The sequence below is a fragment of the Dipodomys merriami genome, unplaced genomic scaffold (genome assembly GCF_024711535.1).
Source record: "Dipodomys merriami isolate MVZ:Mamm:240054 unplaced genomic scaffold, mDipMer1.0.p SCAF_1, whole genome shotgun sequence".
NCBI lineage: Eukaryota > Metazoa > Chordata > Mammalia > Rodentia > Heteromyidae > Dipodomys > Dipodomys merriami.
In genome coordinates, this window is record NW_027202270.1 from 91888367 (window position 1) to 91903705 (window position 15339).

The 15339-nt window shown below is 39.0% G+C and overlaps 1 long non-coding RNA gene and 1 pseudogene across 1 annotated transcript in view; one reads left to right on the forward strand and one right to left on the reverse strand.

Annotated features, from left to right (window-relative positions):
• Positions 1 to 15339, reverse strand: part of LOC138829278 (uncharacterized) — a 166602-nt gene that overhangs the window by 80747 nt on the left and 70516 nt on the right. The window lies entirely within an intron of this gene.
• LOC138841554 (small integral membrane protein 14 pseudogene) lies at positions 4568 to 5045 on the forward strand (annotated as a pseudogene).

The window sequence follows — 15339 nt, forward strand, 5'->3', positions numbered from 1 at the left end:
GCTCAAGTAATAGAGTACTAGCCTTGAGCAAAAAGCTCAGGGACAGTACCCAGGCCCTAAATTTAAGACCCAGGCATACACACAAATAAGAGTGGACTAATAAATAGATCACAAACCCTCAGTGGGGAAAAACCATTCTAAAGAACACTTACAATTAGAGTTGGGTCATCCACATCTAATAGTCATAGTCATGAACTGTGGCTTTAGATATGAGAGGGGTTAAACTGGCTTCCTTGAAAACTAAAAATTATTTCATGTCTTTCTTCAAGTAGAAAGATTAAAACAGCCCTTCCTAGAGTCAACTGCCCTTGCTTCCATGTGCTGTTGCTTTCTGTACCTTTTTTTCTGGTCACTTTGTAACCTCTAAGGACTCAAGCACAAAGTTCTACCAGCTAACCAGCCCAAGCCACTCGATCTCCAAGAGCCATTGTGAAATCTTTGTACAACTTGGATAGCAAACCCACTTGGGCATCAGCTTTAGCACAGGGCTAAAATGTGGCTGTGAGTTTCCATATATTTCATGAGCTCCTTTAGTCAAGACATAGATGTGTGTGTGTGTGTGTGTGTGTGTGTGTGTGTGTGTGTGTGTGTGTGTGCGCGCGCGCGCGCGCACATCCGCATATATTGGGGCTAGAGTCAGGTCATAGGTGCTGTCCCTTAGCTTTTTTGGTTCAAGGCTGATGCTATACCACCTGAACCACACCTCTACTTTTGGTGGTTAATTGGAGCTAAGAATCTCACAGATTTTTCTGCCTGGCTGGTTTTGAACCTCATCCTCAGATCTCAGTCTCATGAGTAGCTAGGCTGATAGGCATGCACCACCGGTGCCTAGTCTTGCTGATCTCTTTGATGAGGTCTGCTCACCAAGGAGATCAAACCATGCTTAGCAGTTTGTAATTTTCAGCACCACCTACCCTTCTCAGGAAGGTGAGAGGAACTGGAGATAGAATTGATCATGAAGCCAGCCACTAGTGGCTCATGCCTGTAATCCTAACTACTCAGGAGGCTGAGATCTAGGCTCATAGGCAGTGCATAAATAAGACTCTTATTGACAATAAACTACAAAAGAAAAAAAAAGGTGGAAGTGGCTCTGTAGCTCAAATGGTAAAGAGCTATCCTTGAGCAAAAGAAGCTCAGGGATAGTACCCAGGCTGTGAGTTCAAGCCCCAAGACCAGAAAAAAATTAATAATGAATTCTGCCTACATGATAAAACTTCCATGAAAGATTTCTAAAAGTAGGGTTCAGGGTCTCCCAGTTTATAAGCACACCATGTGCAAAGAGGGTAGCCCACTCCAATTCCATGGAGACAGAGCTCCTGAACTCAGGACCCTCTGGGTCTGACTGCATGTGTCTATTCACCCAGCTGTTCATCTGTGTCCTTTGTCATATCTTTCTAATAACCTGAAAAAAAGTTTCCCTGAGTTCTTTGAACCAAATTTGGGTGCCCACAACTTGCAATTGGCATCTAAGGAAGGAGGTGCTTATGGGGCTGAATCCTGAATACAGAATCTGTACTAACTCCATGTATTTGTATTAGATTTGGGTTATAGGACATTCAGTTAGTGTCTAGAAAGCAAGAGAATTGGTGGGTGTAGGAAAATCCCCATGCATTTAGTCACAGTAGTTTCGGAAGTGTGTGTGTGTGTGGGGTGTGTGTGTGTGTGTGTGTGTGTGTGTGTGTGTGTGTGTGTGTGTGTGTGTGTGTGTGTGTGTGTGTGTGTTTTGGAGGAGAAAAGGAGGAGGAGGAGAAAAAGGAGGAAGAAGAGGAGGAGGAGACAAAACTATTTCTTTTCTTCTTAAAGTAAATTAGGGAGGATGTGGGGTGGTAGGGCAGTAAACAATTGCCTCACTAAAAGCTGTTGAAAGAAAATAATTTCAAGAAAATTAAAATACTGTTGACTCACATCTGTAATCATAGCTACTCAAGAGACTGAGATCTGAGGATCTGTATTCAAAGCCTGCCCAAGCAGACAAACCTGAGACACTCACATCTCCAATTAACAACAAAAAGCCAGAAGCAGAGGCGTGTTTCCAGTGATAAGGTGTTATCCTTAAGCATAAAAGCTAAGCAAGACTGCAAAGCCCTGAGTTCAAGCACCAGAAGCCCCCCCACACACACACATACACGTAAAACTCTTAAATATAACTGGGATGACAGTTGCTGTATACAAAATGACAGAATTAACAAACAATATATTCAGAATCTCTTTAGTAATTAAAAGGTATCAAAACATGTTCATTTGTATAATATAGTATATGTGTAGATTATGTATATGTAGATATGATATAAGCTTTCTACCTAAAGATAGAACAAGCTGGTTCCTGTCTCAGAACAAGAAAAATGAGTTCTACTTTTAAGATCTAAATCATAGTACCATTTGTTGTGAACATAATGATCAAAAAGAGAAACACTGCTTAAGTTCTAGTGCCAGGTACCTTGTCAGGGAAGAAAACTTTTTTTCTCTGAAAAGTAGATGCAAATGTCAGAAATAAGAAAGTATATTTTGAAAAGAAATTGCTTGGTATAGAAGGATGAATTGTTTCCCTGCATTTAATTCTGAATCCCAAACTGACAATGGAATTCTGTATCTTGCTATCAAGTTTTAAACATGTAATATTTGAGAAAGAACAGGCTTATCCTATACCAAGAACTTGGAATGAAGACCAGGAAAATAGTAGCCCAAAAGCCCTTTTTTGAGGAGAACAGATAGAGAGTAAGGAATGGGAAACTGAAAGCAGAGAAAGAACTCTAGTTAAAGTGTTAACTAACTCTAGTTGACTCCTTGAAAATATTGCTTAGATGGGGCTGGGAAGGTGGCTTACTGGTAGACTGCTTGCCTTGCATGTATGAGGCCCTGGGTTCAATTCCTCAGCACCACATAAGCAGAAAAGACTGGAAATGGCACTGTGGCTCAAGTGGTAGAGCACTAGCCTTGAGCTGAAGAACTGAAGAACAGCACCAAGGCCCAGAGTTCAAGCCCCACGACCGACCAAAAAAAATATTGCTTAGAAACTAGGACATGACAACAAATCCCAGTGCTGCTGCATAATGATTACAATGGTTGGATGGGAGACAAACTTCTCTATAGCTCAGTTTGCTGGTGTATAAAATGGGTATGCTACCACCATCTCAGTGGGTTTTGATAATAAAGAACTGTAGTTAGCATCATGCTAAGCCCTCCAAATATGGATTCATGAATGATATAAACAACTGCTCTACAACTCTAAGAGAAAGAAGCTTATTTTCACAGAGACTATCTGTGAAATCTTCTCCAGTGGAAGCTCAGCCTTGACTCTTTGGGTCTCAATGTGATCTTCATGAGCCCATAAGAGACTCAAGGCATCTCTGGTCAGATATTAAGACACAGATGTGACTTTTATTTGTTGATTTTGTGCTCGTCCTAGGCTTGAACTCGGCTTCATGCTCTCACCTAGATTTTTCACTCAAAGCTAAGGAATATAAGAGAGGGAACAGGGCCCCTGGGAGCTGATGAATGATCTGGAAAAGGCCAGCTGAACTTATCCTTTGCATTCCCACTTGGTCACTTAAGAATGGACCTAAGGGGCTGGGAAGGTGGCTCAGTGGTAGAGCGCTTGCCTTGCATGTATGAGGCCCTGGGTTTGATTCCTCAGCACCATATAAGCAAAAAGAAAAAAGCCCCAAGTGGCGCTGTGGCTCAACTGGTAGAGCGCTAGCCTTGAGCTGAAGAGCTGAGGGACAGCGCCCAGGCCCAGAGTTCAGGCCCCACGACCGGACCCAAAAAAAACCCCAAAAAACAAAAAAAAAAAAACGAATGGATCTAAGAGCAGGGCAGTGGTGACTCACACCTGTTAATCCTCAGGAGGCTGAGATCTAAGGATTGCAGCTTGAAGCTAGTTTGGGGTGTGGCTCAAGTGATAGAGTGCCTGCCTTGAGGGGGAAAAAAAAGGAATGAGTATTAGGCTGGAAGAAGCACATTTCACCAAGAGATACAAAACTTCTCTTTGCATGTGTATTATATGCACCAGTCCTACTCTGCTGCTATGCTATCCTTCCATAGCTTTCCTCTTCCTCCATGAGAAGATGACAGTCTTTCTACTACCACACAAAAGGGTGTGAGTTGCCAAAGTATATTGTGTTGGCTGCTGAGTAGACCTATTGTTTATGGACCACCTATCATTACAGGGCATGCTATCAAAGATGATCTTTCCCTATTTTTTCCTCTGTATGTGAAGCCTTATACTACTATCCAGTGCTTTACAATGTTGTGTTTCCCTGGTGACTCTCACACTCAGATGAAAGAGGGGGGAGTATTCCAGTCTTTCCTGGGGACTGGTAACAGATGCACAGTATTTTGCTTCCCTGGGATTGACAACCAATATACATTGCTCGACTTAACAGTTCTGCTTAACACAGCACTACAAATTCAGAGAGAGAGAGAGCACCAGCGGTCGGGAGGCCAGAGCTGCCTCAGCGTCCCAGAAGCCTCAGGTGGTCTAGCAACCGCGATTGGGTTTCTGCTCCCACCCTTCCGCCCCCTGTCGGTTGTTGTCTGGGCGGATTTAAACACTCAAGTAAAGCAAGGTGGGTAATTATGGCAGAAGATGGATTCCATCCCTGTGAATGTGTTTGCTCTCATGAACATGCAATGAGAAGGCTGATCAATCTGTTACGGCAATCCCAGTCCTACTGCACAGACACAGAATGTCTTCAGGAATTACCAGGACCTTCTGGTGACAATGGCATCAGTGTTACTATGATCCTGATGGCCTGGATGGTTATTGCAGTGATCTTGTTCTTACTGAGACCACCTAATCTAAGAGGATCCAACCTACCTGGCAAGCCAACTAGTCCACATAATGGACAAGATCTACCAGCTCCTCCTGTGGACTAATTTTGTGATATGGGAAGCAAAACAATTTGCACGACCAAATGAACAAGACCACCAGAGTACTCTTAACCCCATTAGAACTGTTTTTCCTTTTGCACCTGCAATTTGGGATGGTATTGTTTTCATGAGCTTCTGGAAACTTTACTTGCAAACTTTTGCTTCCTGTGTTATCACCATTCTCATTTACAGTATATTTGAGTAAATAATTACATTTTTAAAAAGTTACATGGGGCTTTTTTGGTTGTCCTAAATTTAAATATTCCATTCATTCTGTTTGTAATTATGATTGTAATTTTTGTGGTGATGTTTGACATCATTGAAGGAAATTTGAGATTTCACATTTACTATTTAGAGAGTTCTGATAGTTTACTTTTTTCAGAAGGCATTTATAAAGTAATGTTATTTGGGATTATGGAAGACAATTAGAACCACATTGCATTTGCATTTGCCTTGGTAGGTGATTTGTGGGTGGCAACTCTTGGAGCATTTTACAAGCTCCAGCTGAAATCTGGGTCACTCATTATGGCTGACTTAAGGGAAGTGAAATGGTTGCTTACTAATTTTCTACTCCTAATAAAAATGTCTGATGTTCAGAATAAATAAACATGATTTCATCAAAAAAAAAAAAAAAGAAATTCAGAGAGATCACTGCATTGTGGTAAGAAACCAAGTCAAGAAAGGAGCCCTATATGATGGAAAGAATGTGATTTGGGCTGGGCTTTTTATCATTTTTATTTACATATATAATATATATTAGTAATATATATTACATAGTATGTTTGTATATAGACATGCAATGCCATAACGAACATATTGTTATATATATGACTATATATGTGTTATAGGTGTTATATGTAATGACATGTTTATGGATTATGTATTATATGTGTTGTGATGTTATTATGTTTGATTATATGTGATATTATTATGTGTTATATATTGTATAATATATATTACATTGTATACTATGTTATATTAAGTTATAATATATGGCATATATATGACTCACAATGTAGTGTTACAAAACATGTATATATTGTGCAACCATCAAATCGGGGTAGTTAAACATGTCCATCACAATAAATATTTATCATTTCTTTGTGTTGAGAATATTCAACATCATCTCTTCTAGCTATTTAGAATATATGACACTATGTTACTAACATGCAATGAAATAGCAGAACTTGTTCCTTCTAACTGTGACACTGCTCATGAATAAATTTTTCATCATCTACCTTACCTTCTCATCATTCCCATCCTCCATAGCATCTGATAAGCACTATATTTCTCTCCATTTTTTTACGATTAATTTTTTTCAGATTTGACATTGTGATCATGTGATATTCATTCTGGCTTATTTCATTTAACATAATGACCTCCAAGCTCATTTGTGCTGTTACAGAATGTCCTTTTCATAGCTAAATAATATTACCTTGTATACTCTTTATCCTCTCATCTGTTAATAGAGACTTCAGTTGGTTCCATATCTTGGAATAGTGAATCTCCTGTGAATAGTGCTGTAATGGGAGTGGAGATGTGTCTTTTTTCTATTTATAAGACAACTTCATTGAGGTATAATTGACATACAGTGAATTTCACACACAAAATACACATTTTGATCAATTTGGCACATAGAGATCCACCTGTGAAACCATTCTATGGCAGGCATTTTAGCTGTACCACAAAATACCAATTAATCAAGACACGATGGTGAAGATATTTCTCCCTTCTAACAGCCTGTGGCAGGTCAGACACCCCTGCTCCTTTTTCAGTCCCAGGAGAGAACTGTACTCAACACCCTTGCCATGTAGCTTGGCAAGAGCTTGCTCTCCAGGGTGGCGATTACATTTTCCTGTTCACTATGTACAACGTTGTGTCCTCCCAAAATTCATATGTTCAAGCTCTGATGGCCAAAGAGACTCTGTTTGGAAATGGATCCTGAAAGGGGGTGCTTACAGTGAAATGAGATCATTATAGTGGTTGCTTGGTTAATCAGCTTCTGTGGCTGCCCATGATGCTGCAGGTTAGAACCGCATGCTTGCAGATTTGTGCAGACTGGAGATGTCTCTTTAACAAAGTAATTTCATTCCCTTTGGCTATAAACCTAGTAGTGAGATCACCCATATGAGAGACTATATGGAAGTTCGAGTTTTCATTAAAATGAGAAGCCTCTATCCCATTTCCACAATGGTTATATTATATAATTCCCACCAACAATATGCAAGATTCCCTTTTCTCCACATCTTGACCAGCACTGTCATCTTTTGTTTTCTAACAATAGTCATTCTTACTGGAGTGAGACAGTACTCATGCAGAAGACTGAAACTTACATCTATATTTGTCACCATATACTAAACTCAGCTCAAAGGGTTGAAAGATTTAAATGGAAGACCTGAAGGGTGAAACTACTCATTGAAAACATAGGAAAGTTTCATAATCATAGGTGTATGCTCATGTGTGTGTGCATATGTGGGTACATATGTGTGTATCCACAAATGTGCAAACAAAAAAATTGACAAATGAAATCACATCAAATTATAAAGCTTCTGCACAGCAAAGGAAACAACTTACAGAAAAAGGAGTCAACCTCTAGAAAGAGAGTATTTTAAGGGCTAGAACAATGGAAGGGGTGACATTAATCAAGATGCATTCTACTTATAAACTGATTTGTTGAATTGAAACTTCTTTGTACAACTACTTAATTAAAAATGTACAAACTATGTATCTAATAAAGGGTTATTACCCAAAATTACCCAAAATAAATAAGGAATTTAAATTCCTGATTAGACATTTCTCATAAAAAGATAAACAAATGTCCAGCCAGTATAGGAAAAATTGCTAGTTATTATCAGAATCACAGAAGGTTTGTTTTTTTTTTTTTTGGTTGGTGGTGGGTCTTGAATTCTGAGCCTGGGCGCTGTCCCTGAGCTCCTCAGCTCAAGGTTAGTGCTCTACCACTTGAGCACCACTTCAGGTTTTCTGGTAGTTTATTGGAGATAAGAGTCTTATGGACTTTCCTGCCAGGGCTGGCTTTGAATTGTGATCCTCAGATCTCAGCCTCCTGAGTAACTAGGATTATAGGCGTAAGCCACTGGCACCTGGCAGAAGAGACTTTTTTTTAATACGACAGTATGAATACTACACTTCAGTCAATACATTTATATATAGATATATGTGTATATATATATATGCATATATATATATGCATATGACCCTATATTTTTTTTTGGCCAGTCCTGAGTCTTGAACTCAGGGCCTGGGCTCTGTCCCTGGGTTTCTTTTGCTCAAGGCTAGTGCTCTACTACTTGAGCCACAGTGCCACTTCTGGCTTTTTGGAGGGGGGGATAGTTTATTGTAGATAAGTCTCACAGCCTTTCCTGCCTGATCCTCAGCTCTCAGCTTTCTTAGAAACTAGGATTACAGGCATGAGTCACCAGCATTCAGCTAACCTTGTACTGATTAAAAATTTTGATGACTCAACAACTTGAAACCTGGAAGGAGACACACATGGGAGTGTTTGATCACTGGATGACTTAAAGAGGAGAGAGCAGAGGTGACTGCACAAACATGGCTGACTTAACACCTGAGGACCTACCAAGCTTGGTATCTGCTCTTGTCACTGGATTCCTTTGGGCCTCAGACAAGACCCTCTACAAAGGTAAGAAGAGTATATGTTAAAATATATGTGTATCTTGGACATGATTAATTAAACAGGACTCTAAACATTCACATAGTGAGACCAAAGGAGAATGTTCTTAGGAGAGGATCACAGGGGCTCAAAAGCTATATGCAAATGATCATATAAAATGATGCTGATCAAAATTAACTCCAAGAAATGGAAACAAGAGGTGGGTTTTTTAATTTTACCTTTTGTGGTTTATTTTTTCTGTTTTCCCCTTTTCCCCTTTTGTCTGTTTTTTATTTCTGTACCTTTTCTCTTGCATGTAAGTTTATCTGCTTTGGGGAGGGTGAGGGGAAGCACAGAAATGGTGAGACAAAGAGTCAACTAACTCAGCAGTGATACTCACTAGACACTATGTTGGAAATGTACTATACAACTTGGGGGGGAGGAGGTTGGGAGGGGAAAAGCTGGGAGAAAATGAGGGAGAGGTGACACTGTTAAAAAAAAATGCATTTATTGCCTGACTTACCGTAACCTCTCTGTACGTCACCCTTACAGTAAAAAAGAAAACCTCAATATATTCATATACAAGTGTGTGTGTGTGTGTGTGTGTGTGTGTGTGTGTGTGTGTGTAATATTCCCAAAATTACATATGCACAAGACAGGTGCCCCATACCATAGGTAAGAGAATGCTATCAATTGACAAACCCTTAACCAAACTGACCAAAACAAATAGAAGATCCAAATTAATAAAATTTAGATGAAAAGGAGAGTATTACAGAAGATACAAATGAATTTCAGAGGATTATCAGAAAAACATTTTTGAAAATGTATATTCCAATAAACTGTAAAACCTAGCAGAATGGATAACTGTCTAGACATAGACAATCTACCAAAGTAGGGCTAAGAGTATATAAACAACTTAAGCAGATCTATAATTAGCAATACAAAAGTAAGGCCAAGTGTATATAAACAACTTAAGCAGATCTATAATTAGCAATGAGACTGAGTCCCGCAACAAAGAGAGTCCAGGGCCAGATAAATTCACTGAAGAATTCTATGAGACCTTTAAAGAAGAATGCTCCTCATCAATGCTCCTCAAACTATTCCATAAAATAAAAAATGGCAAGGCACTGGATTCATGCCTGTAATCCTAGCTATTCAGGAGGCTGAGATGTAAGGATCATGGCTTAAAGCCAGTCCCAGCAGGAAAATCTGTGAGACTATTATCTCCAATTAACCATCAAAAAGCTGCAAGTGGAGCTGTGTTTCAAAGTGGCAGAGTGCTAGCCTTGAGTAAAAAAGCTCAGAGACAGTGCCCAAGCCTCAAGTCCAAGCCTTAGGACTGGCAGGAAATAAGCAAAGGAACACTATAAAACTCATTTCATAAAGCCAGTATTATTCACATGTAAGGACATATAGATGTGAAAATTCTCATTAAAATACTTGCCAAAAAATTGGTTAAACACCTGTAGAAAACTAAAGCTAGACCCGTATATATCACCCAGCACCAGAATCAACTCCAAATGGATCAAAGACCTCGGAATAAAAGCAGACACCCTGAAAACAGGGAAGGAATAGGAGAAACTCTAGGGCTCCTTGGCACAGGCCAAAAATTTCTTAATAGAGACCCAGAAACACAACAAATCAAAGAAAGGTTGGACAAATGGGATCACCTGAAACTGCAGGGCTTCTGCATGGCAAAGGACATAGCTAGCAAGATCAATAGAAAGTCCATAGTCTGGAAGATCTTCACTAGCCACACAATGGACCAGGATCCCATATCTAAAATATACTTAGAACTCAAAAAATTAAATCCCTCAACAACAAATCCTCAAAGAAACAATTGCCCCATAAATAAGTAGACTAAAGACTTAAAGAGAGACTTATATGAAAAGGAAATAAGAACGGCCAATAGACACATGAAGAGATGCTCAACTTCAAGTGGCGCTGTGGCTCAAGCGGTAGAGCGCTTGCCTTGAGCTGAAGAAATATCTTAGAAATAATCGCAAGAAAATAATCGCTCAACTTCTCTAGTCATAAAAGAAATGCAAATCAAAACAACATTGAGATTCCATCTCACCCCAGTTAGAATGGCTATAATAAAAAAATCTAGCAATGACAGATGCTGGAGGAGATGTGGCCAAAAGGGAACTCTATTGCATTGTTGGTGGGAATGTAAACAAGTTTATGGAGGTTCCTCAAAAGACTACACATAGAGCTCCCCTATGACCCAGCAATCCCACTTCTGGGTATCTACCCAAATGGTCACAAACAAGGTCCTACCAAAGCTACACCATGTTTATCACAGCATTATTCACCATAGCTAAGATATAGAACCAACCCAGATGCCCCTCAGTAGATGAATGGATCAAGAAAATGTGATACACACACACACACACACACACACACACACACACACACACACACACACACACACAATGGAATTCTATGCCTCCATCAGAAAGAATGACATTGCCCCCATTTGTTAGGAAATGGAAAGACCTGGAAAAAAATTATATTAAGTGAAGTAAGCCAGGCCCAAAGAAACATAGATCCCATGGTTTCCCTTGACATGTCTAGGACAAGCAGAAAAGGTCAAAGGCTATGTACATATGACCATATAAGATGATGTTAAGTGAAATGTACCCCAAGACAGGGGCACAAGTGGTTTTTTCTTTCTTGTTATTGTTTTTAATGTACTTATAAGGTACTATGTGATTCTTTTGTTTCTTTTGTATGTTCTTCCCCCACCCCCCCCCCAGTATAATCCCTGTTTTCACTGTATTTGATTCTGGTTTTCTGTATCTTGTATATACATTTTTGTAATTTGGGGAGGGGAAAGGATATAATGGAATGTTTAAATGGGGATGCAGGTTGACCCATTGTGATGATGAGATGTACAGCACACTATGTTGAAAATGAACTTTACAATATTGGGGGGGATAGAGAGAAGAGTTAGGAAGATGGGGAGAGAAGGGATGGTAGGGAAAAAACAAAGGAGGAGGTAACAATGCTTGATAGGAAATGAACTCATTACCCTATTCATGTAACTGTAAGGAAGGAAGGAAGGAAGGGGAGAAAGAAGAGGAGAGGGAAGAGAAGGAGGAGGGGGAGGAGGGGGGGAGGAGGAGGAAGAGGAGAAGAAACAGGGGGAGAAGGGGGAAGAGGGGGAGAAGGAGGGGGAGGAGGAGGGGGAGGAGGAGGAGATGAAGAAAGGAAAGAGTTGGAAAAGGAGAAGAAAGAAAAAAATAAAGAAAAAAACCCACCCACACCAAACACAACTAGCTAGGCACCAGGGGCTCATACCTGTAATCTTAGCTACTCAGGAAGCTGAGATCTGAGGATCATGGTTCAAAGCCAGCTCAGGCAGTAAAGTCTGTGAGACTCTTATTTCTAACTAACCACTAGAAAACTGGAAGTGGTACTATGGCTCAGTAGTAGAGCGTTAGCCTGAGTAAAATTGCTCAGGGAAAACGCCCGTGCCCTGAGTTCAAGGTACATGACTAGCAAAAAAAAAAAAAAAAAAAAAAAAACTTAGAAAACTAAAAGACATTGAAAAGGACACAGAAGATGGAAAGATTTCTCATATTCATGGATCAGCAGAACTTAGAAAACTAAAAGACATTGAAAAGGACACAGAAGATGGAAAGATTTCTCATATTCATGGATCAGCAGAACTGTAAAAATGACCTTACTACTGAAAACAATCGACAAATTCAACACAATCCCCATCAAAACCTCACTAACAAACTGGGGTGCCAGTGGCACATCTGTAATCCTAGCTACTGAGACTGAGCTCTGAAGATTAAGGTTCAATACTTGGTTGGGCAGGAAAAGTCTGACCTCCAATAAACTACCAAAAAAAAAAAAAAAAAAAAGATAAGAAAAAGAAAAAAAAACACAAGCGGAGTAATAGCTGAAGTGGTAGAGCACTATCCTGAGTATAAGAAGCTCAGGAGGGCTGGGAAGGTGGCTCAGTGCCTTGCGTGCATGGGGCCCTGGGTTCGATTCCTCAGCACCACATAAGCAAAAAGAAAAAAAACTGAAATGGTGCTGTGGCTCAAGTGGTAGAGTGCTAGCCTTGAGCTAAAGAGCTGAGGGACAGCGCCCAGGCCCAGAGTTCAGGCCCCACGACCAGACCCAAAAAAATTTTTTTAAAAAAGAAGCTCAGGAACAGCAACCAGGCCCTAAATTCAAGCCACAGTGCCAGTTCACATAAAAACAAAACATTTTTCACAAAAATAAAAAAATGCTAAAATTCATATCCAAGCTCAAAAGATAAAGCAATCCTGAGCTAAAAGAACAAGGCTAAAAGCACCACAATGTCTGACTATACTGCAGAGCCATAATAACCCAAAATGGCTCAAAAATAGACATGTAGACTATAATAAATAGAATAGAGGACCCAGAAATAAGGCCTCATAGTTACAACTAATTGATTTTTTAAAATTAGCCTACATTATTTAAATGGCAGAAGGGTGTGGGTTCCATTTCCAGACATGTTTACAAATTATTCCAATCACCCTCACTCCTTCTATTACTCTCTTTCCCTCTTCCCAAAACAATTTCAGTAGGTTTCACTGTTCTATCTTCAAAGCTTCAAACAACTTATTTTGACTGTATTCATCCTCCTACCTACTCCTTATTAGCCCATCTCCCTCCCACAAGCACATGCCCCTTCTACTCTCTCATCCCCCTTCTGATCAACAGCTTTCATTCAGACTATTCATGCTGCTTTCATATATACTTGCAATACACAATACATTGCAAAATTATTCACCCTCCATCTTTTGCCTTTCCCCTTTCCCTGTCTCCTCTTAAGTAGTTCCTTGGTTAGATTCATGTTCTCTGTTTATCCATATAGATAGCTATGTAAATGGAGATCTATATATGTATGTACATGGCCATGAATATGTATGTCTTTTAGGTCTAGCTTCCACACATGAGTAAAAACATTAGATTTTGCTTTTCTGAGCTTATCTTGTCTTGCTCAGTATATCCATTTTCCTATAAATTACATGATTTTTCTTTTTCTTTTTTCTGTCTAATAGTCTAATACATACATATATGTATATAAAGAAAATATGACATATATGAAAATATATTCATCTGTTGTGTATCTTATTTAATCCCATCATTCAATTATTGTAAACAGTGCTGTAATAAATATGGACATGCAGATGTCTTTCTGGTATACTGATTTATTCTTTGGATACATTCCCAAGTGGTATGGTGAAGTCAGAAGGAAAATCTGTTTTTAGTCTTTTAAGAAACCTCTATACTGATTTTCAAGTGGTTGCACTAGTTTGTGTTCCCACTGACAGTGTACAATGGTTCCTTTTTCCTTGCCAGCATTTGTTGTTGTTTGTTTTCTTGATGGTTTCAATTCTGTTTGGGGTGAGATAGTCTTAGTGTGGTTTGATTTGCATTTCCTTTATGATAAAGATACTGAACATATGTTCATGTATCTATTAGGCATTAGGCATTTGTATTTATTTCTTTTCTTTTTCTTATTTTTTTGTGCCCATCCTAGGGCTTGAACTCAGGCCTGGGTGCTGTCCCTGAACTTTTTTGCTGAATGATAGCACTCTACCACTTGAGCCATAGCTCCACTTCGAGCTTTTTTGGTGATTAATTGAAAGAAGTCTTTCCAGTCTTTTCTGCCTAGGTTGGCTCAAACTTTCATTCTCAGATTTCAGCCCCCTGGGTAAGTAGGAATACAGGCATGAGCCATGGGTGTCTGACTGGCATTTATATTTCTTTATCTGAACAGACAGTAGTTTATTCCATTTGCTTGCCCATTTATTAATTCAATTATTTGTTCTTTTGCTGATTCACTTTTTTAGTTCTTTGTATATTCTGAATATTAATCTTTTATCTGATGAATCCCTGATGAAGATTTTCTCCCATTCTTTTGTTGTTTCTTGGTTCTAGTGACTGTTTCTTTTGCTCTGAAGAAACTCTTTAATTTGATACAGTCCCGTTTGTTAACTCTTGCTCCTATCCTCTGAGTCCTATTCAGTCCTGTAGTACATTTAAAGTTTCAAATCTTACTTTGAGGTCTAGCCCAATTGGAAATGATCTTTGTACATACTGAGAGACAGAGAGGTCCAGTTTCATAAATATCCAGTTTTCATAGCACCATTTGTTGAAGATGCTCTCTTTTGTCCATGGTCTATTTTTGGCTCCTTTGTCAAAAGTTAGTTGGCTGTGGATGTTTAGCTTTATTTCCTGGTTCTTCTATACTGTTTCATTAATCCTGGGTCTGTTTTTATACTAGTACAAAGCTGTTTTTTGTTACTATGGCTCTATAGCATAATTTGAAGTCTGATATTGTGATATCTCCAGTATTGTGCTTTCTTTTTAAACAATGCTTATTATAATTTATTGCAATAAAAGCTAGTCTCAGATCTAAACTTTTCATACATGCAAATATATATATATATATATATGAGTAGCAGTGCTATTTTGACTTAAAATTGTTTCTGATATTTGTGTCATTTAGGCCTCCATATAAATTTCTAGATTTATTTTTTTCTGTCAGGAAAATATATTTGTATTTTGATGGGTATTGTATTGAATTCATCTATCTGACTTTTAAGAAAGGAGTCAAAAACATACATTTGTTAAAGTGCTGGAAAATCTGGATGTCCATAGTCAAAAACTGAAACTAGATTCCTCTAGCCCTGTACAAAAGTCAATTCAAAATGGATCAAGAACCTTACTGTAAGGCCAGGAACTACTAGAGGAAAACATCTGAAGGTACAGGCACAGGAATAGGCCTAGCCAGTGACTTGCCGAATACGGCTCAGATAGTTCAAGAAATAAGACAAGAATTAACA